Source organism: Salmo salar, chromosome ssa11 (assembly GCF_905237065.1).
Source record: "Salmo salar chromosome ssa11, Ssal_v3.1, whole genome shotgun sequence".
NCBI lineage: Eukaryota > Metazoa > Chordata > Actinopteri > Salmoniformes > Salmonidae > Salmo > Salmo salar.
This window is the reverse complement of record NC_059452.1, coordinates 44,005,408-44,030,143: the sequence shown is the minus strand read 5'-3', so window position 1 is coordinate 44,030,143 and position 24,736 is coordinate 44,005,408. Positions and strand designations below refer to the sequence as shown.

The window sequence follows — 24,736 nt, the reverse complement described above, 5'->3', positions numbered from 1 at the left end:
TGTTCTGTGTGGTGCCATCTCTGGTGTTCTGTGTGGTGCCATCTCTGGTGTTCTGTGTGGTGCCATCTCTGGTGTTCTGTGTGGTGCCATCTCTGGTGTTCTGTGTGGTGCCATCTCTGGTGTTCTGTGTGGTGCCATCTCTGGTGTTCTGTGTGGTGCCATCTCTGGTGTTCTGTGTGGTGCCATCTCTGGTGTTCTGTATGGTGCCATCTCTGGTGTTCTGTGTGGTGCCATCTCTGGTGTTCTGTGTGGTGCCATCTCTGGTGTTCTGTGTGGTGCCATCTCTGGTGTTCTGTATGGTGCCATCTCTGGTGTTCTGTGTGGTGCCATCTCTGGTGTTCTGTGTGACAGAGTGCTTGCAGAGATTCTATGAAGTTTGTCTCTAACAGACTCAAAATACACACATACACAGCCCATCAACAGAAACCCCCCCCCAGCTAGGGAACAAGATAAACTCCGGTACAACGTGACAATGGTACTCTCGCTATCTCCCCATCTGCACTCAATAAATCAGCACCTTGAGCCAAGCTGTTGTCTGAAGGGTAGTGGCAGGCACGCATGGAGAGAACATTCATTTGCAGTGAGAAAACACAACACAGTGGGGAAGGCCTACACACACAATCAGGCCGTATATATATATTGCACTAGCTGGTTCCTGCAATGTGCTGATTTATGATTTAGTAATCAAACTACTTTGTAGGTCTGCTGTAAACCACTGTATTTAACAAGAGGAGAACCCAGTCAAAGCACTCTTTTCTGCAACCTGTTTGATAAGCACTATTCCATTAATATCATAATAATGCATCTAATTATAATAATTGATGCCATTTAACAGACGCCCTTATCCAAGCAAATTACAGTCATGCTGCATACAGTCATGCTGCATACAGTCATGCTGCATACAGTCATGCTGCATACAGTCATGCTAGCGGGAATCAAACTCACTATCCTGGCATGGCAAGTGCCATTTTCTAACGACTGAGAAATGCCTTCTTCGTCATGGCCCTGGTCCGCAGAGACAAATAGCTTCTTCATGAAATAAAATGTTATTGGTCACATCCACATATTTAGCAGATGTTATTGAGGGTGTAGAGATATGCTTGTGTTCCTAACTCCATTAGTGCAATAGTATCTAACAATTCACAACAATAAACACAAATGTAAAAAGTAAAAGAATGGACTTAAGAAATATATGGTCTGCAGAGTCAGTATACATCCCATACACTAATAGTTGTATTAGTTCCCTTCCTGACAGACACGTCGTTAAGTTTGCTGGTGACACTGCCTTGACCAGGCTGTTGCATGATGACGAGGAACACCATGGCCCAGTCCTAAATGACTTTGTAGAGTGGTGTGACCAATCACACTTGGTCCTCAATACCAAAGAGATGTGCATAGACTTCAGGAAGAGAACACCACCTACCTCTGCAACATCTATCAGAGGTCAGAACATAGAGATTGTAGAGGAATATACATCCCTGGGTGTCCTCTTGGACAATAAGCTTCAGTGGAGTAAATGTACAGACCTGATCTACTAAAAAAAGAGTCAACAGAGACTGTACTTTCTCAAAAAGCTGGGATCTTTTAATGTTAATAGTACTATACTGACTCTATTTTACAAGTCTTTCAGTGAGAGTATTTTAACTTTTTGTATTGTTTGTTGGTTTGGCAATGCCACTGTCAGCCAGAGAAATATGCTGAGAAGGATTATCACCACATCAAGCAAGGTACTAGGAGTCAAACAGACAGGCCTGGATGAGATCTTTAAGGTCAGGGCCCTCCACAAGGTACTAGGAGTCAAACAGACAGGCCTGGATGAGATCTTTAAGGTCAGGGCCCTCCACAAGGTACTAGGAGTCAAACAGACAGGCCTGGATGAGATCTTTAAGGTCAGGGCCCTCCACAAGGTACTAGGAGTCAAACAGACAGGCCTGGATGAGATCTTTAAGGTCAGGGCCCTCCACAAGGTACTAGGAGTCAAACAGACAAGCCTGGATGAGATCTTTAAGGTCAGGGCCCTCCACAAGGTACTAGGAGTCAAACAGACAGGCCTGGATGAGATCTTTAAGGTCCCTCCGCAAGGCTCACAAAATCCTTTTAGACCCAAGCCACCCCCTGTACCCGGACTTTGAACTACTCCCCTCTGGGCGCAGGTATAGGGCACCCCTCGACAAGAAAAACAGAACTAGACAATAATTTGTGCCAGGTGTGATATCCCCCCTAAATAGCTTGGGCTAATGTTCCTATTGACCCAGTAAGGCCAGCAGGCTAATGTTCCTATTGACCCAGTAAGGCCAGCAGGCTAATGTTCCTATTGACCCAGTAAGGCCAGCAGGCTAATGTTCCTATTGACCCAGTAAGGCCAGCAGGCTAATGTTCCTATTGACCCAGTAAGGCCAGCAGGCTAATGTTCCTATTGACCCAGTAAGGCCAGCAGGCTAATGTTCCTATTGACCCAGTAAGGCCAGCAGGCTAATGTTCCTATTGACCCAGTAAGGCCAGCAGGCTAATGTTCCTATTGACCCAGTAAGGCCAGCAGGCTAATGTTCCTATTGACCCAGTAAGGCCAGCAGGCTAATGTTCCTATTGACCCAGTAAGGCCAGCAGGCTAATGTTCCTATTGACCCAGTAAGGCCAGCAGGCTAATGTTCCTATTGACCCAGTAAGGCCAGCAGGCTAATGTTCCTATTGACCCAGTAAGGCCAGCAGGCTAATGTTCCTATTGACCCAGTAAGGCCAGCAGGCTAATGTTCCTATTGACCCAGTAAGGCCAGCAGGCTAATGTTCCTATTGACCCAGTAAGGCCAGCAGGCTAGTCTCTTTTTATTGGTATGTAACTGTTATGAAAGTTGTACTGTCATTTTGTTTTGCTATTTAAACACCATTATAAACACGTACATGACACTGCAACAAAATTTCCCCATGGCGACAATAAAGTCAGTAAAGTAACTTCTTTACGGCTTCTTCACCATGACCCTGCTCTGCAGAGAGTCAGTATAATGAGTAATGACTTCTTCACCATGACCCTGCTCTGCAGAGAGTCAGTATAATGAGTAATGACTTCTTCACCATGACCCTGCTCTGCAGAGAGTCAGTATAATGAGTAATGACTTCTTCACCATGACCCTGCTCTGCAGAGTCAGTATAATGAGAAATGGCTTCTTCACCATGACCCTGCTCTGCAGAGAGTCAGTATACTGAGTAATGACTTCTTCACCATGACCCTGCTCTGCAGAGAGTCAGTATACTGAGTAATGGCTTCTTCACCATGACCCTGCTCTGCAGAGAGTCAGTATACTGAGTAATGGCTTCTTCACCATGACCCTGCTCTGCAGAGAGTCAGTATACTGAGTAATGACTTCTTCACCATGACCCTGCTCTGCAGAGAGTCAGTATACTGAGTAATGACTTCTTCACCATGACCCTGCTCTGCAGAGAGTCAGTATACTGAGAAATGGCTTCTTCACCATGACCCTGCTCTGCAGAGAGTCAGTATAATGAGAAATGGCTTCTTCACCATGACCCTGCTCTGCAGAGAGTCAGTATACTGAGTAATGACTTCTTCACCATGACCCTGCTCTGCAGAGAGTCAGTATAATGAGTAATGACTTCTTCACCATGACCCTGCTCTGCAGAGAGTCAGTATACTGAGTAATGACTTCTTCACCATGACCCTGCTCTGCAGAGAGTCAGTATACTGAGTAATGACTTCTTCACCATGACCCTGCTCTGCAGAGAGTCAGTATACTGAGTAATGACTTCTTCACCATGACCCTGCTCTGCAGAGAGTCAGTATACTGAGAAATGGCTTCTTCACCATGACCCTGCTCTGCAGAGAGTCAGTATAATGAGTAATGACTTCTTCACCATGACCCTGCTCTGCAGAGAGTCAGTATAATGAGAAATGGCTTCTTCACCATGACCCTGCTCTGCAGAGAGTCAGTATACTGAGTAATGGCTTCTTCACCATGACCCTGCTCTGCAGAGAGTCAGTATAATGAGTAATGGCTTCTTCATCAGGACCTTTATGCTTTCCAAGGGCCAATTTCTAACTGGAGATTTGCGCTTGAGGTTTGCACCAAAGCCTGTGGTGCATCAGATGATGAAGCCAGACCACCGAGTGCCCTTCCATTGACCAGACACTAAGAAAACCAATGTACACAAACACATGTAGACCTAGCCTACACTCACAATCACTCTGGATGTGTGTGTACAGTAATATGGTTTTCCTTTGTAAATGGGCAGGCATAAGATGTTGGGGATGCAGGCCTGACTGAGTGGTTGACTTCATCCACTGGCTCCACAACAGGGGGCTCAACACTGGCGATTAGGCCCTGTAGACGGGCCTCCAGGAGGGAAAGCCCAGAATCATGTGAGCTACATTTAAAAAACCCAAACGGAACTGCAGCTAATGAACTGGAACGAAGTGCATTTTGTACTGGGTGGCCGGGGAGGACTAGGGCTTTCCTTTCTTCTTCTTCCACGGCCTTCAACGCCAAAGGCACTTGCTTTCAGAAGCCACTGTGTTCAGTTCAGGGACCTGAGCAGTGACACTGTACCTTTAGGAGCTTGTTTAGGAGCCAAAACCATCCAAATCCCCCACATATCTAGGTAATAAATATTAATTTTGGCTGCTGCCAAATGTAACCTATTTTCACCCAGGCAAATGTACAGCAGGCTCCAATAACAAGGTCAAACCAACAAAACAATGGAGTTTATAGGGGGGAGGGGCCCTACTGAAGAGCACGAGACAGAATGACAGATGGTAGCCATACTCTGTAGTGTAACTACCTCAATGTACAAAACAACACGTTCTGTGTGCATCATGTCAGTAGGCTTCAAAGTATGGCAGTTCAGTTGTAGACATCTCAATGCAGTGACACCTATGTCACCAAGTAGCGTTACATAAGGCTGAAGTCCCTATACACATCCATTGAACAAAGCGAACACAGAGCTCGGACTGGATGGGCTGCTAACATACACAGTAAACAAGACTGCTACAGGTAGGCTGAAGTCCAAATAGAGAGACAAGGGGGTCAAAGTCCGGTAACATTAATGTGTAAACCATAACACCAAGGTCACGGGGAAAGCGTAACGCTAATACTTTCGGTCTGGAATGTGACTGTTTTTGATAAACAAACTAGCTGCCAAGGCGCGTGTGTTGGTACTGTAGAACAGTCCTAACTCTTTCAAACTCAAGGCTGGAGGCATAAAATATGAGTACGGACACCTAGCTAACTAGATCAATCAATTGGCAGTTATCGAAAAGGACTACGAGAAACTTAAGTTATAACAAGTTAATTAAGTAAGTTAGTGCCAAATGCACTCCTTTCCAGAGCTGTGAACCAAATGGCCATAACACATGCCTGGTAGAAAGTTAGTAAAGCTGGTACAATAAAAGGTTATACATTGTTGCAAATAGATCAATGGTTAGCTAACGTTACCTTTGCAAACTAGGCGAAATTCCTTTGTGATGTCCACTTTTCTTTTTATGTTGCTGAGCTTTCTTCAACTTAATTTCTAGGCAGTTCGTCCAACTAATGCAACGGTACAATTGTATGAATAATCCAAGCCATTCAAAACATTAAATCCATTGAAATTTTGAAAACCATCCAGACTGAAGGTCCCCGACGGCGAACAAAAAAGGAATTCCAAAGGCCGCACTGAGACCCACATCAGAGGGCAATACTCCAACCCTAGCTAGCTATTTCGCTAACGGTAGTTACTTCTGCATTGCACAAGATAAAAGTGCGTCAAACTGATTATTAGTATTTGCGCATATAATATACACGCAATTACTACCTCATCCTAACCTTTGTATACTTTGTTCAAGAAAAAAAAGGTGTAGTTAGCCAGCTAGGCAACACTCCTTACAAGGAACAAAAGTGGAAACAGATGTAGTTAGATAGCTAGCTAACGTTAGCAATCAAATGGCCAGAGCTAGCTAGGCACTATAGCCGGTTACGATAGCTCATTAGACTGCAACTAAAAAGTGAAATGTTACTGTCCAAGACAATACCAGGCAAAGCATATAAAGTGTTTATAATCCAACTTCAAGGGTCAAATGAAAAAAATTAAGACGAAGTCAAAAGAAAACTAAAATATCCAAAACACATTTTCTCTGGAGTATTTACTTTTGCCAGCTAACGTTAGCTTAGCTTCCCGTCGACGAGCCGCGTCACCACATCACAGCCTGGCAAAAACTGTGAGATCCAAGAGAGGAGATCGCGGAAACTTTAAAATCCTTGGATTGGGCTCAAAACACACTTGATAAACATGTATCCACGGCCAATTTGTCCATGGGTTACCAACGTATGAAATAAACCAGGTTTCCGTCCGAATGCAAGCTTTTAATCCAGTTTTCTTTGGTAGTCCAGCTCGACAGGAGCCGTCCCTCTCCCGGTCGGCACAGGAGTCACTTCTTGTTGTCTATCGTTTCCTGCTCTCCTGTGCGTCCATACGCTGGTGACGTTCGAACAGTGGAAAGCACGTCGCTAGGGCAGGGCTACCGTCCGTGAACAAGGTTGCGGCTCATTCAGTCTGACGTTAGATTTACAGTGTATTATCTTTGTGTGTGTTTTAGGTCATTGTGATTAGCCTATGTGTGGTGTAATAATGGCAGCATTTTCCCTCTTGTCACTTGATTTTTTTTAACATTTATAATGGAAGACATTTAGTTATGATAGATGCATTTATCTTTGAAAAATCACACACACACACACACACACACACACACACACACACACACACACACACACACACACACACACAGCATTCCAGAGACACTCCACAGGGTGTCTTTATTAAAGTAATCATGCCCTCCATGTACACTATGAGACAGATATTGCCAATTTCAACGTTTTGCTTCAGGGACCTGCAATATTGGCAGTAATCAGTCAACATAATCATCCTGAGCTCCAACATCCTCTCAAGCTTTTGAGAGTGAAGGAGAAAGAGAGAGGGAGAAAATGTGAGGGTGGGTTTTGCTTAAATTAGTTATGGTGCCTCAGGATGGTCCTGTTAGACTACAGGATGGTCCTGTTAGACTATAGGATGGTCCTGTTAGACTATAGGATGGTCCTGTTAGACTACAGGATGGTCCTGGTAGACTATAGGATGGTCCTGTTAGACTACATCAGTAGGATGGTCCTGTTAGACTATAGGATGGTCCTGTTAGACTATAGGATGGTCCTGTTAGACTATAGGATGGTCCTGGTAGACTATAGGATGGTCCTGTTAGACTACAGGATGGTCCTGTTAGACTATAGGATGGTCCTGTTAGACTATAGGATGGTACTGTTAGACTATAGGATGGTCCTGTTAGACTACAGGATGGTCCTGTTAGACTACAGGATGGTCATGTTAGACTATAGGCTGGTCCTGTTAGACTATAGGATGGTCCTGTTAGACTACAGGATGGTCATGTTAGACTACAGGATGGTCCTTTTAGACTGCAGGATGGTCCTGGTAGACTATAGGATGGTCCTGTTAGACTGCAGGATGGTCCTGGTAGACTATAGGATGGTCATGTTAGACTACATCAGTAGGATGGTCCTGTTAGACTACATCAGTAGGATGGTCCTGTTAGACTACAGGATGGTCCTGTTAGACTATAGGATGGTCATGTTAGACTATAGGATGGTCCTGTTAGACTACAGGATGGTCCTGTTAGACTGCAGGATGGTCCTGGTAGACTACTGGATGGTCATGTTAGACTATAGGATGGTCCTGTTAGACTATAGGATGGTCCTGTTAGACTGCAGGATGGTCCTGTTAGACTACAGGATGGTCATGTTAGACTATAGGATGGTCCTGTTAGACTACAGGATGGTCCTGTTAGACTATAGGATGGTCCTGTTAGACTACAGGATGGTCCTGTTAGACTATAGGATGGTCATGTTAGACTAGAGGATGGTCCTGTTAGACTATAGGATGGTCCTGTTAGACTACAGCAGAAGGATGGTCCTGTTAGACTACAGGATGGTCCTGTTAGACTACAGCAGAAGGATGGTCCTGTTAGACTGCAGGATGGTCCTGTTAGACTATAGGATGGTCCTGTTAGACTACAGGATGGTCCTGTTAGACTACAGGATGGTCCTGTTAGACTATAGGATGGTCCTGTTAGACTATAGGATGGTCCTGTTAGACTACAGGATGGTCCTGTTAGACTACAGGATGGTCCTGTTAGACTACAGGATGGTCCTGTTAGACTACAGGATGGTCCTGTTAGACTATAGGATGGTCCTGTTAGACTATAGGATGGTCCTGTTAGACTATAGGATGGTCCTGTTAGACTACAGGATGGTCCTGTTAGACTACAGGATGGTCCTGTTAGACTATAGGATGGTCCTGTTAGACTATAGGATGGTCCTGTTAGACTACAGGATGGTCCTGTTAGACTGCAGGATGGTCCTGTTAGACTACAGGATGGTCATGTTAGACTATAGGATGGTCCTGTTAGACTACAGGATGGTCCTGTTAGACTGCAGGATGGTCCTGTTAGACTACAGGATGGTCCTGTTAGACTACAGGATGGTCCTGTTAGACTACAGGATGGTCCTGTTAGACTACAGGATGGTCCTGTTAGACTACAGGATGGTCCTGTTAGACTACAGGATGGTCCTGTTAGACTACAGGATGGTCCTGTTAGACTATAGGATGGTCCTGTTAGACTACAGGATGGTCCTGTTAGACTATAGGATGGTCCTGTTAGACTACAGGATGGTCCTGTTAGACTATAGGATGGTCCTGTTAGACTACAGGATGGTCATGTTAGACTATAGGATGGTCCTGTTAGACTATAGGATGGTCCTGTTAGACTATAGGATGGTCCTGTTAGACTATAGGATGGTCCTGTTAGACTATAGGATGGTCCTGTTAGACTACAGGATGGTCCTGTTAGACTATAGGATGGTCCTGTTAGACTATAGGATGGTCCTGTTAGACTATAGGATGGTCCTGTTAGACTACAGGATGGTCATGTTAGACTACAGGATGGTCCTGTTAGACTACAGGATGGTCATGTTAGACTACAGGATGGTCCTGTTAGACTGCAGGATGGTCCTGTTAGACTATAGGATGGTCCTGTTAGACTGCAGGATGGTCCTGTTAGACTATAGGATGGTCCTGTTAGACTACATCAGTAGGATGGTCCTGTTAGACTATAGGATGGTCCTGTTAGACTACAGCAGAAGGATGGTCCTGTTAGACTACAGGATGGTCCTGTTAGACTACAGGATGGTCCTGTTAGACTATAGGATGGTCCTGTTAGACTACAGGATGGTCCTGTTAGACTATAGGATGGTCCTGTTAGACTATAGGATGGTCCTGTTAGACTACAGGATGGTCCTGTTAGACTATAGGATGGTCCTGTTAGACTACAGGATGGTCATGTTAGACTATAGGATGGTCCTGTTAGACTACAGGATGGTCATGTTAGACTGCAGGATGGTCCTGTTAGACTACAGGATGGTCCTGTTAGACTATAGGATGGTCCTGTTAGACTACAGGATGGTCCTGTTAGACTACAGGATGGTCCTGTTAGACTATAGGATGGTCCTGTTAGACTATAGGATGGTCCTGTTAGACTACAGGATGGTCCTGTTAGACTACAGGATGGTCCTGTTAGACTATAGGATGGTCCTGTTAGACTATAGGATGGTCCTGTTAGACTGCAGGATGGTCCTGTTAGACTACAGGATGGTCCTGTTAGACTATAGGATGGTCCTGTTAGACTATAGGATGGTCCTGTTAGACTACTCAGTAGGATGGTCCTGTTAGACTACAGGATGGTCCTGTTAGACTACAGGATGGTCCTGGTAGACTATAGGATGGTCCTGTTAGACTACAGGATGGTCCTGGTAGACTACAGGATGGTCCTGTTAGACTATAGGATGGTCCTGTTAGACTATAGGATGGTCCTGTTAGACTACAGGATGGTCCTGTTAGACTACAGGATGGTCCTGTTAGACAACAGGATGGTCATGTTAGACTATAGGATGGTCCTGTTAGACTACAGGATGGTCCTGTTAGACTACAGGATGGTCCTGTTAGACTACAGGATGGTCCTGTTAGACTACATAGTAGGATGGTCCTGTTAGACTATAGGATGGTCCTGTTAGACTGCAGGATGGTCATGTTAGACTATAGGATGGTCCTGTTAGACTACATCAGTAGGATGGTCCTGTTAGACTACAGGATGGTCCTGGTAGACTATAGGATGGTCCTGTTAGACTATAGGATGGTCCTGTTAGACTGCAGGATGGTCCTGTTAGACTATAGGATGGTCCTGTTAGACTACAGGATGGTCCTGTTAGACTATAGGATGGTCCTGTTAGACTACAGGATGGTCCTGTTAGACTACAGGATGGTCCTGTTAGACTACAGGATGGTCCTGTTAGACTATAGGATGGTCCTGAGAGACTACAGGATGGTCATGTTAGACTACAGGATGGTCCTGTTAGACTATAGGATGGTCCTGTTAGACTATAGGATGGTCCTGTTAGACTACAGGATGGTCCTGTTAGACTACAGGATGGTCCTGTTAGACTATAGGATGGTCATGTTAGACTATAGGATGGTCCTGTTAGACTACAGGATGGTCCTGTTAGACTACAGGATGGTCCTGTTAGACTATAGGATGGTCCTGTTAGACTACAGGATGGTCCTGTTAGACTATAGGATGGTCCTGTTAGACTATAGGATGGTCCTGTTAGACTACAGGATGGTCATGTTAGACTATAGGATGGTCCTGTTAGACTATAGGATGGTCCTGTTAGACTACAGGATGGTCCTGTTAGACTATAGGATGGTCCTGTTAGACTGCAGGATGGTCCTGTTAGACTGCAGGATGGTCCTGTTAGACTACAGGATGGTCCTGTTAGACTACAGGATGGTCATGTTAGACTACAGGATGGTCATGTTAGACTGCAGGATGGTCCTGTTAGACTACAGGATGGTCATGTTAGACTATTGGATGGTCCTGTTAGACTACAGGATGGTCATGTTAGACTATAGGATTGTCCTGTTAGACTATAGGATGGTCATGTTAGACTATAGGATGGTCCTGTTAGACTACAGGATGGTCCTGTTAGACTATAGGATGGTCCTGTTAGACTACAGGATGGTCCTGTTAGACTATAGGATGGTCCTGTTAGACTACAGGATGGTCCTGTTAGACTATAGGATGGTCCTGTTAGACTACAGGATGGTCCTGTTAGACTATAGGATGGTCCTGTTAGACTACAGGATGGTCCTGTTAGACTATAGGATGGTCCTGTTAGACTACAGGATGGTCCTGTTAGACTACAGGATGGTCCTGTTAGACTACAGGATGGTCCTGTTAGACTATAGGATGGTCCTGTTAGACTACAGGATGGTCCTGTTAGACTATAGGATGGTCCTGTTAGACTATAGGATGGTCCTGGTAGACTATAGGATGGTCCTGTTAGACTACAGGATGTTCCTGTTAGACTATAGGATGGTCCTGTTAGACTACAGGATGGTCCTGTTAGACTATAGGATGGTCCTGTTAGACTATAGGATGGTCCTGTTAGACTATAGGATGGTCCTGTTAGACTACAGGATGGTCCTGTTAGACTACAGGATGGTCCTGTTAGACTACAGGATGGTCCTGTTAGACTATAGGATGGTACTGTTAGACTACAGGATGGTCCTGTTAGACTACAGGATGGTCCTGTTAGACTATAGGATGGTCATGTTAGACTATAGGATGGTCATGTTAGACTATAGGATGGTCCTGTTAGACTGCAGGATGGTCCTGTTAGACTACAGGATGGTCATGTTAGACTATAGGATGGTCCTGTTAGACTACAGGATGGTCCTGTTAGACTACAGGATGGTCCTGTTAGACTATAGGATGGTCCTGTTAGACTATAGGATGGTCCTGTTAGACTACAGGATGGTCCTGTTAGACTACAGGATGGTCCTGTTAGACTATAGGATGGTCCTGTTAGACTATAGGATGGTCCTGTTAGACTACAGGATGGTCCTGTTAGACTACAGGATGGTCCTGTTAGACTATAGGATGGTCATGTTAGACTATAGGATGGTCCTGTTAGACTACAGGATGGTCCTGTTAGACTACAGGATGGTCCTGTTAGACTATAGGATGGTCCTGTTAGACTACAGGATGGTCCTGTTAGACTATAGGATGGTCCTGTTAGACTATAGGATGGTCCTGTTAGACTACAGGATGGTCATGTTAGACTATAGGATGGTCCTGTTAGACTATAGGATGGTCCTGTTAGACTACAGGATGGTCCTGTTAGACTATAGGATGGTCCTGTTAGACTGCAGGATGGTCCTGTTAGACTGCAGGATGGTCCTGTTAGACTATAGGATGGTCCTGTTAGACTACAGGATGGTCATGTTAGACTACAGGATGGTCCTGTTAGACTATAGGATGGTCCTGTTAGACTATAGGATGGTCCTGTTAGACTATAGGATGGTCCTGTTAGACTACAGGATGGTCCTGTTAGACTATAGGATGGTCCTGTTAGACTACAGGATGGTCCTGTTAGACTATAGGATGGTCCTGTTAGACTACAGGATGGTCCTGTTAGACTATAGGATGGTCCTGTTAGACTACAGGATGGTCCTGTTAGACTACAGGATGGTCCTGTTAGACTACAGGATGGTCCTGTTAGACTATAGGATAGTCCTGTTAGACTATAGGATGGTCCTGTTAGACTATAGGATGGTCCTGTTAGACTATAGGATGGTCCTGTTAGACTACAGGATGGTCCTGTTAGACTATAGGATGGTACTGTTAGACTACAGGATGGTCCTGTTAGACTATAGGATGGTCATGTTAGACTATAGGATGGTCATGTTAGACTATAGGATGGTCCTGTTAGACTGCAGGATGGTCCTGTTAGACTACAGGATGGTCATGTTAGACTACAGGATGGTCCTGTTAGAATATAGGATGGTCCTGTTAGACTATAGGATGGTCCTGTTAGACTATAGGATGGTCCTGTTAGACTATAGGATGGTCCTGTTAGACTATAGGATGGTCCTGTTAGACTATAGGATGGTCATGTTAGACTACAGGATGGTCCTGTTAGACTATAGGATGGTCCTGTTAGACTACAGGATGGTCCTGTTAGACTATAGGATGGTCCTGTTAGACTATAGGATGGTCCTGTTAGACTACAGTATGGTCCTGTTAGACTATAGGATGGTCATGTTAGACTATAGGATGGTCCTGTTAGACTACAGGATGGTCCTGTTAGACTATAGGATGGTCCTGTTAGACTATAGGATGGTCCTGTTAGACTACAGGATGGTCCTGTTAGACTACAGGATGGTCCTGTTAGACTATAGGATGGTCCTGTTAGACTATAGGATGGTCCTGTTAGACTACAGGATGGTCATGTTAGACTACAGGATGGTCCTGTTAGACTGCAGGATGGTCCTGGTAGACTATAGGATGGTCCTGTTAGACTACATCAGTAGGATGGTCCTGTTAGACTACAGGATGGTACTGTTAGACTGCAGGATGGTCCTGTTAGACTACAGGATGGTCCTGTTAGACTACAGGATGGTCCTGTTAGACTACAGGATGGTCCTGTTAGACTATAGGATGGTCCTGTTAGACTACAGGATGGTCCTGTTAGACTACAGGATGGTCCTGTTAGACTATAGGATGGTCCTGTTAGACTATAGGATGGTCCTGTTAGACTACAGGATGGTCCTGTTAGACTATAGGATGGTCCTGTTAGACTACAGGATGGTCCTGTTAGACTATAGGATGGTCCTGTTAGACTACAGGATGGTCCTGTTAGACTACAGGATGGTCCTGTTAGACTACAGGATGGTCCTGTTAGACTATAGGATGGTCCTGTTAGACTATAGGATGGTCATGTTAGACTATAGGATGGTCCTGTTAGACTACAGGATGGTCCTGTTAGACTATAGGATGGTCATGTTAGACTATAGGATGGTCCTGTTAGACTACAGGATGGTCCTGTTAGACTATAGGATGGTCCTGTTAGACTACAGGATGGTCCTGTTAGACTACAGGATGGTCCTGTTAGACTACAGGATGGTCCTGTTAGACTATAGGATGGTCCTGTTAGACTATAGGATGGTCATGTCAGACTATAGGATGGTCATGTTAGACTATAGGATGGTCCTGTTAGACTACAGGATGGTCCTGTTAGACTATAGGATGGTCATGTTAGACTATAGGATGGTCCTGTTAGACTACAGGATGGTCATGTTAGACTATAGGATGGCCCTGTTAGACTATAGGATGGTCCTGTTAGACTATAGGATGGTCCTGTTAGACTGCAGGATGGTCCTGTTAGACTACAGGATGGTCCTGTTAGACTATAGGATGGTCCTGTTAGACTACAGGATGGTCCTGTTAGACTATAGGATGGTCCTGTTAGACTACAGGATGGTCCTGTTAGACTATAGGATGGTCCTGTTAGACTACAGGATGGTCCTGTTAGACTATAGGATGGTCCTGTTAGACTATAGGATGGTCCTGTTAGACTATAGGATGGTCCTGTTAGACTACAGGATGGTCCTGTTAGACTATAGGATGGTCCTGTTAGACTACAGGATGGTCCTGTTAGACTATAGGATGGTCCTGTTAGACTACAGGATGGTCCTGTTAGACTATAGGATGGTCCTGTTAGACTACAGGATGGTCCTGTTAGACTACAGGATGGTCCTGTTAGACTACAGGATGGTCCTGTTAGACTACAGGATGGTCCTGTTAGACTATAGGATGGTCCTGTTAGACTATAGGATGGTCCTGTTAGACTACAGGATGGTCCTGTTAGACTATAGGATGGTCCTGGTAGACTATAGGATGGTCCTGTTAGACTACAGGATGTTCCTGTTAGACTATAGGATGGTCCTGTTAGACTACAGGATGGTCCTGTTAGACTATAGGATGGTCCTGTTAGACTATAGGATGGTCCTGTTAGACTATAGGATGGTCCTGTTAGACTACAGGATGGTCCTGTTAGACTACAGGATGGTCCTGTTAGACTACAGGATGGTCCTGTTAGACTATAGGATGGTACTGTTAGACTACAGGATGGTCCTGTTAGACTACAGGATGGTCCTGTTAGACTACAGGATGGTCATGTTAGACTATAGGATGGTCATGTTAGACTATAGGATGGTCCTGTTAGACTGCAGGATGGTCCTGTTAGACTACAGGATGGTCATGTTAGACTATAGGATGGTCCTGTTAGACTACAGGATGGTCCTGTTAGACTATAGGATGGTCCTGTTAGACTACAGGATGGTCCTGTTAGACTACAGGATGGTCCTGTTAGACTGCAGGATGGTCCTGTTAGACTACAGGATGGTCCTGTTAGACTACAGGATGGTCCTGTTAGACTATAGGATGGTCCTGTTAGACTATAGGATGGTCCTGTTAGACTATAGGATGGTCCTGTTAGACTATAGGATGGTCCTGTTAGACTATAGGATGGTCCTGTTAGACTACAGGATGGTCCTGTTAGACTATAGGATGGTCCTGTTAGACTATAGGATGGTCCTGTTAGACTACAGGATGGTCCTGTTAGACTACAGGATGGTCCTGTTAGACTATAGGATGGTCCTGTTAGACTATAGGATGGTCCTGTTAGACTACAGGATGGTCATGTTAGACTACAGGATGGTCCTGTTAGACTGCAGGATGGTCCTGGTAGACTATAGGATGGTCCTGTTAGACTACATCAGTAGGATGGTCCTGTTAGACTACAGGATGGTACTGTTAGACTGCAGGATGGTCCTGTTAGACTACAGGATGGTCCTGTTAGACTACAGGATGGTCCTGTTAGACTATAGGATGGTCCTGTTAGACTATAGGATGGTCCTGTTAGACTACAGGATGGTCCTGTTAGACTACAGGATGGTCCTGTTAGACTATAGGATGGTCCTGTTAGACTATAGGATGGTCCTGTTAGACTACAGGATGGTCCTGTTAGACTACAGGATGGTCCTGTTAGACTACAGGATGGTCCTGTTAGACTACAGGATGGTCCTGTTAGACTATAGGATGGTCCTGTTAGACTACATCAGTAGGATGGTCCTGTTAGACTATAGGATGGTCCTGTTAGACTACAGCAGAAGGATGGTCCTGTTAGACTACAGGATGGTCCTGTTAGACTACAGGATGGTCCTGTTAGACTATAGGATGGTCCTGTTAGACTACAGGATGGTCCTGTTAGACTACAGGATGGTCCTGTTAGACTATAGGATGGTCCTGTTAGACTATAGGATGGTCCTGTTAGACTATAGGATGGTCCTGTTAGACTACAGGATGGTCATGTTAGACTACAGGATGGTCCTGTTAGACTGCAGGATGGTCCTGGTAGACTATAGGATGGTCCTGTTAGACTACAGGATGGTCATGTTAGACTATAGGATGGTCCTGTTAGACTACAGGATGGTCATGTTAGACTGCAGGATGGTCCTGTTAGACTACAGGATGGTCATGTTAGACTATAGGATGGTCCTGTTAGACTACAGGATGGTCCTGTTAGACTACAGGATGGTCATGTTAGACTATAGGATGGTCCTGTTAGACTATAGGATGGTCCTGTTAGACTATAGGATGGTCCTGTTAGACTACAGGATGGTCCTGTTAGACTATAGGATGGTCCTGTTAGACTATAGGATGGTCCTGTTAGACTGCAGGATGGTCCTGTTAGACTACAGGATGGTCCTGTTAGACTATAGGATGGTCCTGTTAGACTATAGGATGGTCCTGTTAGACTACATCAGTAGGATGGTCCTGTTAGACTACAGGATGGTCCTGTTAGACTACAGGATGGTCCTGGTAGACTATAGGATGGTCCTGTTAGACTACAGGATGGTCCTGGTAGACTATAGGATGGTCCTGTTAGACTATAGGATGGTACTGTTAGACTATAGGATGGTCCTGTTAGACTACACGATGGTCCTGTTAGACTACAGGATGGTCCTGTTAGACTACAGGATGGTCATGTTAGACTATAGGATGGTCCTGTTAGACTATAGGATGGTCCTGTTAGACTACAGGATGGTCCTGTTAGACTACAGGATGGTCCTGTTAGACTACATCAGTAGGATGGTCCTGTTAGACTATAGGATGGTCCTGTTAGACTGCAGGATGGTCATGTTAGACTATAGGATGGTCCTGTTAGACTACATCAGTAGGATGGTCCTGTTAGACTACAGGATGGTCCTGGTAGACTATAGGATGGTCCTGTTAGACTATAGGATGGTCCTGTTAGACTGCAGGATGGTCCTGTTAGACTATAGGATGGTCCTGTTAGACTATAGGATGGTCCTGTTAGACTATAGGATGGTCCTGTTAGACTACAGGATGGTCCTGTTAGACTACAGGATGGTCCTGTTAGACTATAGGATGGTCCTGTTAGACTATAGGATGGTCCTGTTAGACTACAGGATGGTCCTGTTAGACTACAGGATGGTCCTGTTAGACTATAGGATGGTCCTGTTAGACTATAGGATGGTCCTGTTAGACTACAGGATGGTCCTGTTAGACTACAGGATGGTCATGTTAGACTATAGGATGGTCCTGTTAGACTACAGGATGGTCCTGTTAGACTACAGGATGGTCCTGTTAGACTATAGGATGGTCCTGTTAGACTACAGGATGGTCCTGTTAGACTATAGGATGGTCCTGTTAGACTGCAGGATGGTCCTGTTAGACTGCAGGATGGTCCTGTTAGACTACAGGATGGTCCTGTTAGACTACAGGATGGTCATGTTAGACTACAGGATGGTCATGTTAGACTACAGGATGGTCATGTTAGACTGCAGGATGGTCCTGTTAGACTACAGGATGGTCATGTTAGACTATAGGATGGTCCTGTTAGACTACAGGATGGTCATGTTAGACTATAGGATTGTCCTGTTAGACTATAGGATGGTCATGTTAGACTATAGGATGGTCCTGTTAGACTATAGGATGGTCCTGTTAGACTATAGGATGGTCCTGTTAGACTACAGGATGGTCCTGTTAGACTATAGGATGGTCCGGTTAGACTACAGGATGGTCCTGTTAGACTATAGGATGGTCCTGTTAGACTACAGGATGGTCCTGTTAGACTATAGGATGGTCCTGTTAGACTACAGGATGGTCCTGTTAGACTATAGGATGGTCCTGTTAGACTACAGGATGGTCCTGTTAGACTACAGGATGGTCCTGTTAGACTACAGGATGGTCCTGTTAGACTATAGGATGGTCCTGTTAGACTATAGGATGGTCCTGTTAGACTATAGGATGGTCCTGTTAGACTATAGGATGGTCCTGGTAGACTATAGGATGGTCCTGTTAGACTACAGGATGGTCCTGTTAGACTACAGGATGGTCCTGTTAGACTACAGGATGGTCCTGTTAGACTATAGGATGGTCCTGTTAGACTATAGGATGGTCCTGTTAGACTATAGGATGGTCCTGTTAGACTACAGGATGGTCCTGTTAGACTACAGGATGGTCCTGTTAGACTACAGGATGGTCCTGTTAGACTATAGGATGGTACTGTTAGACTACAGGATGGTCCTGTTAGACTACAGGATGGTCCTGTTAGACTATAGGATGGTCATGTTAGACTATAGGATGGTCATGTTAGACTATAGGATGGTCCTGTTAGACTGCAGGATGGTCCTGTTAGACTACAGGATGGTCATGTTAGACTATAGGATGGTCCTGTTAGACTACAGGATGGTCCTGTTAGACTATAGGATGGTCCTGTTAGACTACAGGATGGTCCTGTTAGACTGCAGGATGGTCCTGTTAGACTGCAGGATGGTCCTGTTAGACTACAGGATGGTCCTGTTAGACTACAGGATGGTCCTGTTAGACTATAGGATGGTCCTGTTAGACTATAGGATGGTCCTGTTAGACTACAGGATGGTCCTGTTAGACTATAGGATGGTCCTGTTAGACTACAGGATGGTCCTGTTAGACTACAGGATGGTCCTGTTAGACTATAGGATGGTCCTGTTAGACTATAGGATGGTCATGTTAGACTACAGGATGGTCCTGTTAGACTACAGGATGGTCCTGTTAGACTACATCAGTAGGATGGTCCTGTTAGACTACAGGATGGTACTGTTAGACTGCAGGATGGTCCTGTTAGACTACAGGATGGTCCTGTTAGACTACAGGATGGTCCTGTTAGACTATAGGATGGTCCTGTTAGACTATAGGATGGTCCTGTTAGACTACAGGATGGTCCTGTTAGACTATAGGATGGTCCTGTTAGACTACAGGATGGTCCTGTTAGACTATAGGATGGTCCTGTTAGACTACAGGATGGTCCTGTTAGACTACAGGATGGTCCTGTTAGACTATAGGATGGTCCTGTTAGACTACAGGATGGTCCTGTTAGACTACAGGATGGTCCTGTTAGACTACAGGATGGTCCTGTTAGACTATAGGATGGTCCTGTTAGACTACAGGATGGTCCTGTTAGACTACAGGATGGTCCTGTTAGACTACAGGATGGTCCTGTTAGACTATAGGATGGTCCTGTTAGACTATAGGATGGTCCTGTTAGACTATAGGATGGTCCTGTTAGACTACAGGATGGTCCTGTTAGACTACAGGATGGTCCTGTTAGACTATAGGATGGTCCTGTTAGACTATAGGATGGTCATGTTAGACTATAGGATGGTCCTGTTAGACTACAGGATGGTCCTGTTAGACTATAGGATGGTCATGTTAGACTATAGGATGGTCCTGTTAGACTACAGGATGGTCATGTTAGACTATAGGATGGTCCTGTTAGACTATAGGATGGTCCTGTTAGACTATAGGATGGTCCTGTTAGACTACAGGATGGTCCTGTTAGACTATAGGATGGTCATGTTAGACTATAGGATGGTCCTGTTAGACTATAGGATGGTCCTGTTAGACTACAGGATGGTCCTGTTAGACTACAGGATGGTCCTGTTAGACTATAGGATGGTCCTGTTAGACTACAGGATGGTCCTGTTAGACTACAGGATGGTCCTGTTAGACTATAGGATGGTCCTGTTAGACTACAGGATGGTCATGTTAGACTATAGGATGGTCCTGTTAGACTACAGGATGGTCATGTTAGACTATAGGATGGTCCTGTTAGACTACAGGATGGTCCTGTTAGACTACAGGATGGTCATGTTAGACTACAGGATGGTCCTGTTAGACTATAGGATGGTCCTGTTAGACTATAGGATGGTCCTGTTAGACTATAGGATGGTCCTGTTAGACTACAGGATGGTCCTGTTAGACTATAGGATGGTCCTGTTAGACTATAGGATGGTCCTGTTAGACTACAGGATGGTCCTGTTAGACTACAGGATGGTCCTGTTAGACTACATCAGTAGGATGGTCCTGTTAGACTACAGGATGGTCCTGTTAGACTACAGGATGGTCCTGTTAGACTATAGGATGGTCCTGTTGGACTATAGGATGGTCCTGTTAGACTACAGGATGGTCCTGTTAGACTACAGGATGGTCCTGTTAGACTATAGGATGTTCCTGTTAGACTATAGGATGGTCCTGTTAGACTACAGGATGGTCCTGTTAGACTATAGGATGGTCCTGTTAGACTACAGGATGGTCCTGTTAGACTACAGGATGGTCCTGTTAGACTATAGGATGGTCCTGTTAGACTATAGGATGGTCATGTTAGACTACAGGATGGTCCTGTTAGACTATAGGATGGTCCTGTTAGACTACATCAGTAGGATGGTCCTGTTAGACTACAGGATGGTCCTGTTAGACTACATCAGTAGGATGGTCCTGTTAGACTATAGGATGGTCCTGTTAGACTATAGGATGGTCCTGTTAGACTATAGGATGGTCCTGTTAGACTACAGGATGGTCCTGTTAGACTACATCAGTAGGATGGTCCTGTTAGACTATAGGATGGTCCTGTTAGACTATAGGATGGTCCTGTTAGACTATAGGATGGTCCTGTTAGACTATAGGATGGTCCTGTTAGACTATAGGATGGTCCTGTTAGACTACAGGATGGTCCTGTTAGACTACAGGATGGTCCTGTTAGACTACATCAGTAGGATGGTCCTGTTAGACTATAGGATGGTCCTGTTAGACTACAGGATGGTCCTGTTAGACTATAGGATGGTCCTGTTAGACTACAGGATGGTCCTGTTAGACTATAGGATGGTCCTGTTAGACTACAGGATGGTCATGTTAGACTACAGGATGGTCCTGTTAGACTACAGGATGGTCCTGTTAGACTACAGGATGGTCCTGTTAGACTATAGGATGGTCCTGTTAGACTATAGGATGGTCCTGTTAGACTACAGGATGGTCCTGTTAGACTATAGGATGGTCCTGTTAGACTGCAGGATGGTCCTGTTAGACTACAGGATGGTCATGTTAGACTACATCAGTAGGATGGTCCTGTTAGACTACAGGATGGTCCTGTTAGACTACATCAGTAGGATGGTCCTGTTAGACTATAGGATGGTCCTGTTAGACTACAGGATGGTCCTGTTAGACTATAGGATGGTCCAGTTAGACTGCAGGATGGTCCTGTTAGACTACAGGATGGTCCTGTTAGACTATAGTAGGATGGTCCTGTTAGACTACAGGATGGTCCTGTTAGACTACAGGTCGTAGACTAAGGATGGTCCTGTTAGACTATAGGATGGTCCTGTTAGACTGCAGGATGGTCCTGTTAGACTGCAGGATGGTCCTGTTAGACTACAGGATGGTCATGTTAGACTACAGGATGGTGCTGTTAGACTATAGGATGGTCCTGTTAGACTACATCAGTAGGATGGTCCTGTTAGACTACAGGATGGTCTTGTAGTCTAACATCTACCCCTCTCCCCATCTCCCCTCTCCCATCTACCCATTTCCCCCTCTACCCATCTACCCTTCTACCCATCTACCCCTCTCCCCATCTCCCCTCTACCCATCTCCCCTCTCCCCATCTCCCCCTACCCATCTCCCCATCTCCCCTCTACCCATCTCCCCCTCTACCCATCTCCCTCTACCCATTTCCCCTCTTCCCCTCTCCCTCTACCCATCTCCCCTCTACCCATCTCCCTCTACCCATCTCCCCTCTCCCCATCTCCCCTCTCCCCCTCTCCCCCTTCTACCCATCTCCCCATCTCCCCTTCTACCAATCTCCCCTCTACCCATCTACCCCTCTACCACTCTCCCCCTCTCCCCCACTACCCATCTCCCCTCTACCCATCTCCCCCTCTACCCATCTCCCCCTACCCACCTCCCCTGTTTCCCCTCTCGTGTTTCACATAGACCTACACCCCAACCCAACCCCACCCCTGTCTGCCACCCCTGTTTGCCAGTCAGCCAACTCCAGGACAGCCGTGCGTTTCCGTAACTCTTGACCTCTGAGCTTTACCCTGTCCCTTCCTGCCCATTTCAACACATTAAAAATAGATGGCCACCAATGACCACCACTTCCTCCCCAAGCTCTGACAGCTGACACACCCTACAGGAATGTGCCATGATCATGGCATGTCTGCCCAACTACTGTACAGTTGAAGTCAGAAGTTTACATACTGTGGCGTACAGCAGGTCAGCCACCAGGGGGAGACTCGTAGAGCCTCGTCGAGGAGTTAATTACTAATCAGTTACGTTTCAGGGATGGATTCTTTATTCATTTACCTTTATTATATAATTTCCTTATCACATTGCCTCTCCAGATGTCTCCAGCGTTGGTTTGAAAAGCATAGGGTATGCTCTGCAAATCTCTGTCATTTATATTTTCTGACACTCTTCCCTGTTATCACTTTTGAAATTATTTGTCTCTCCTTTTCTTTTCTGGTCTTGAGATATTTGCTTTTGATGTCTGCAATGAGTGCTTCATGGTACAACAAGGTTGTACCATAGTCTTATCAACGCCGTTACAATGAAACGTGTGATGGGGTTGATTTTTTGGCTCAAAATGGCCTCTACTCCTCATGTGGTGAAGGACAGGAGACCACATGGTGTGCATGAAATGAATAGATTGTATATTTTTATGGGTTAAAGTATAATTTTGATAAGTACTAGTTTTCCATCTTTATTTCATGTAACGGTGTTGAGATGGTCAGCTCGACCATCCACACCTAAATTTGAAAAACAACAAAATACAGATTTAATCAATAATCATGTATTTATTTGATAAAAATACTTTCTCAACAGAAGAACACAAATATATGTTTGCATTAATGGCAGAAGTTATTAATTATGTGCACATTTTCATATAAATTTTCCAAGTAAATTCTTAATGTCAGTTAAAAAATAGGATTTTTTTATAAGAAATATTAAATTAATGCTATATTTATTTCAATTAATTATACTGGACATTTAAATTTATATACACATTTTTTTTAAATTGTATTTTGGTGACCCAATACTTGAAATATAATATAAAAAAGTCAGAAGGACTGAAATATTACCCAGCCCAAGAATGACCCACTTGTATTCAACACTGAACTGTGTCAACCACAGGAGGTTGGTGGCGCCTTAATTGGGGAGGACAAGCTCCTGATAATGACTGGAGATGGAATGGTGTCAAATGCATCAAACACATGGTTTCCATGGTTTCCTTGAGTTTGATGCCATTCCATTCGCTCCGTTCAAGACATTATTATGAGCTGTCCTCCCCTCAGCAGCCTCCACTGGTGTCAACTTATTTAGAGTTGAGTTTTATTCCAGTACACATGGCAGCTTCAAGATGAATTGTGTATACAACAAGGAATTCACTCATTTAAAAGAAATCTATACATTATTTCTTTGCATTATGCCTATAGGTCTACATTTCCTCAGCAGAATGTGAATTAAAGCACTCCTGCTCCCCTGATGTCCACATGTAACAGGGCAGCCATGTTGGATCATGCAGTATGTTAAACAAAACACTCCTGCTCCCCTGATGTCCACATGTAACAGGGCAGCCATGTTGGATCATGCAGTATGTTAATCAAAACACTCCTGCTCCCCTGATGTCCACATGTAACAGGGCAGCCATGTTGGATCATGCAGTATGTTAATCAAAACACTCCTGCTCCCCTGATGTCCACATGTAACAGGGCAGCCATGGTGGATCGTGCAGTATGTTAATCAAAACACTCCTGCTCCACTGATGGCCACATGTAACAGGGCAGCCATGTTGGATCACGTGAGGAGGAACAAGTGGCATTTGTTTGCAGTGGATCCAGGAAGAATCATACACACTACTTTAGATACACAAAGATGCTATTTACATTGCATTTTAATGTTTAATGTGCAAAACATAATGGCTAAATTAATACACATACATTCATTCATTTGAAAGGACAATTTTACAGTAAATCATTACATCATATAGACTAAACATTTATTTTAACCAAGGTCCCATTTTGATGTAACACAATCACAACAAATAAATATAATTGATCCCTGATTCAACAGACCCTGGCCTATATAGAAAGCTTTCCAGAACGTGACAGCGGTATTTCAGAGTACATCCCAGTATTACATGACTATCCCCACATCACAATACAGATCATAAGAAGAAGCAGGAGTTAAACTGGTCAAACAAGTTGTAGGAGACATTTGGGCCTAACCTCTACGGTTGTTGTCTGGTTTATAGCTGTTCTGTCTTTGTATATTACACCTCATGTGTACACTAGAGGGCACTATATGGGTCACATGCATATAGGCTAGGCTACAGTAAATATATATATATTACAGGAGGTTGGTGGCACCTTAATTGGGATCACAGGT

General features: G+C 44.7%; 1 protein-coding gene across 27 annotated transcripts in view; it reads right to left on the bottom strand.

Annotated features, from left to right (window-relative positions):
* Positions 1 to 6,439, bottom strand: part of LOC106599863 (liprin-alpha-1) — a 93,225-nt gene extending 86,786 nt beyond the window's left edge. For 21 of the 27 annotated variants that reach the window (XR_006757583.1, XR_006757582.1, XM_045689610.1 and 18 more), the window contains exon 1: positions 5,445 to 6,439. The gene's annotated coding sequence lies outside the window, so the exon portion shown is untranslated. The remainder of the gene's footprint in view (positions 1 to 5,444) is intronic. The other 6 variants (XM_045689630.1, XM_045689622.1, XM_045689625.1 and 3 more) reach the window with 2 other exon arrangements.
* Between the last annotated feature and the right edge of the window lie 18,297 nt (positions 6,440 to 24,736).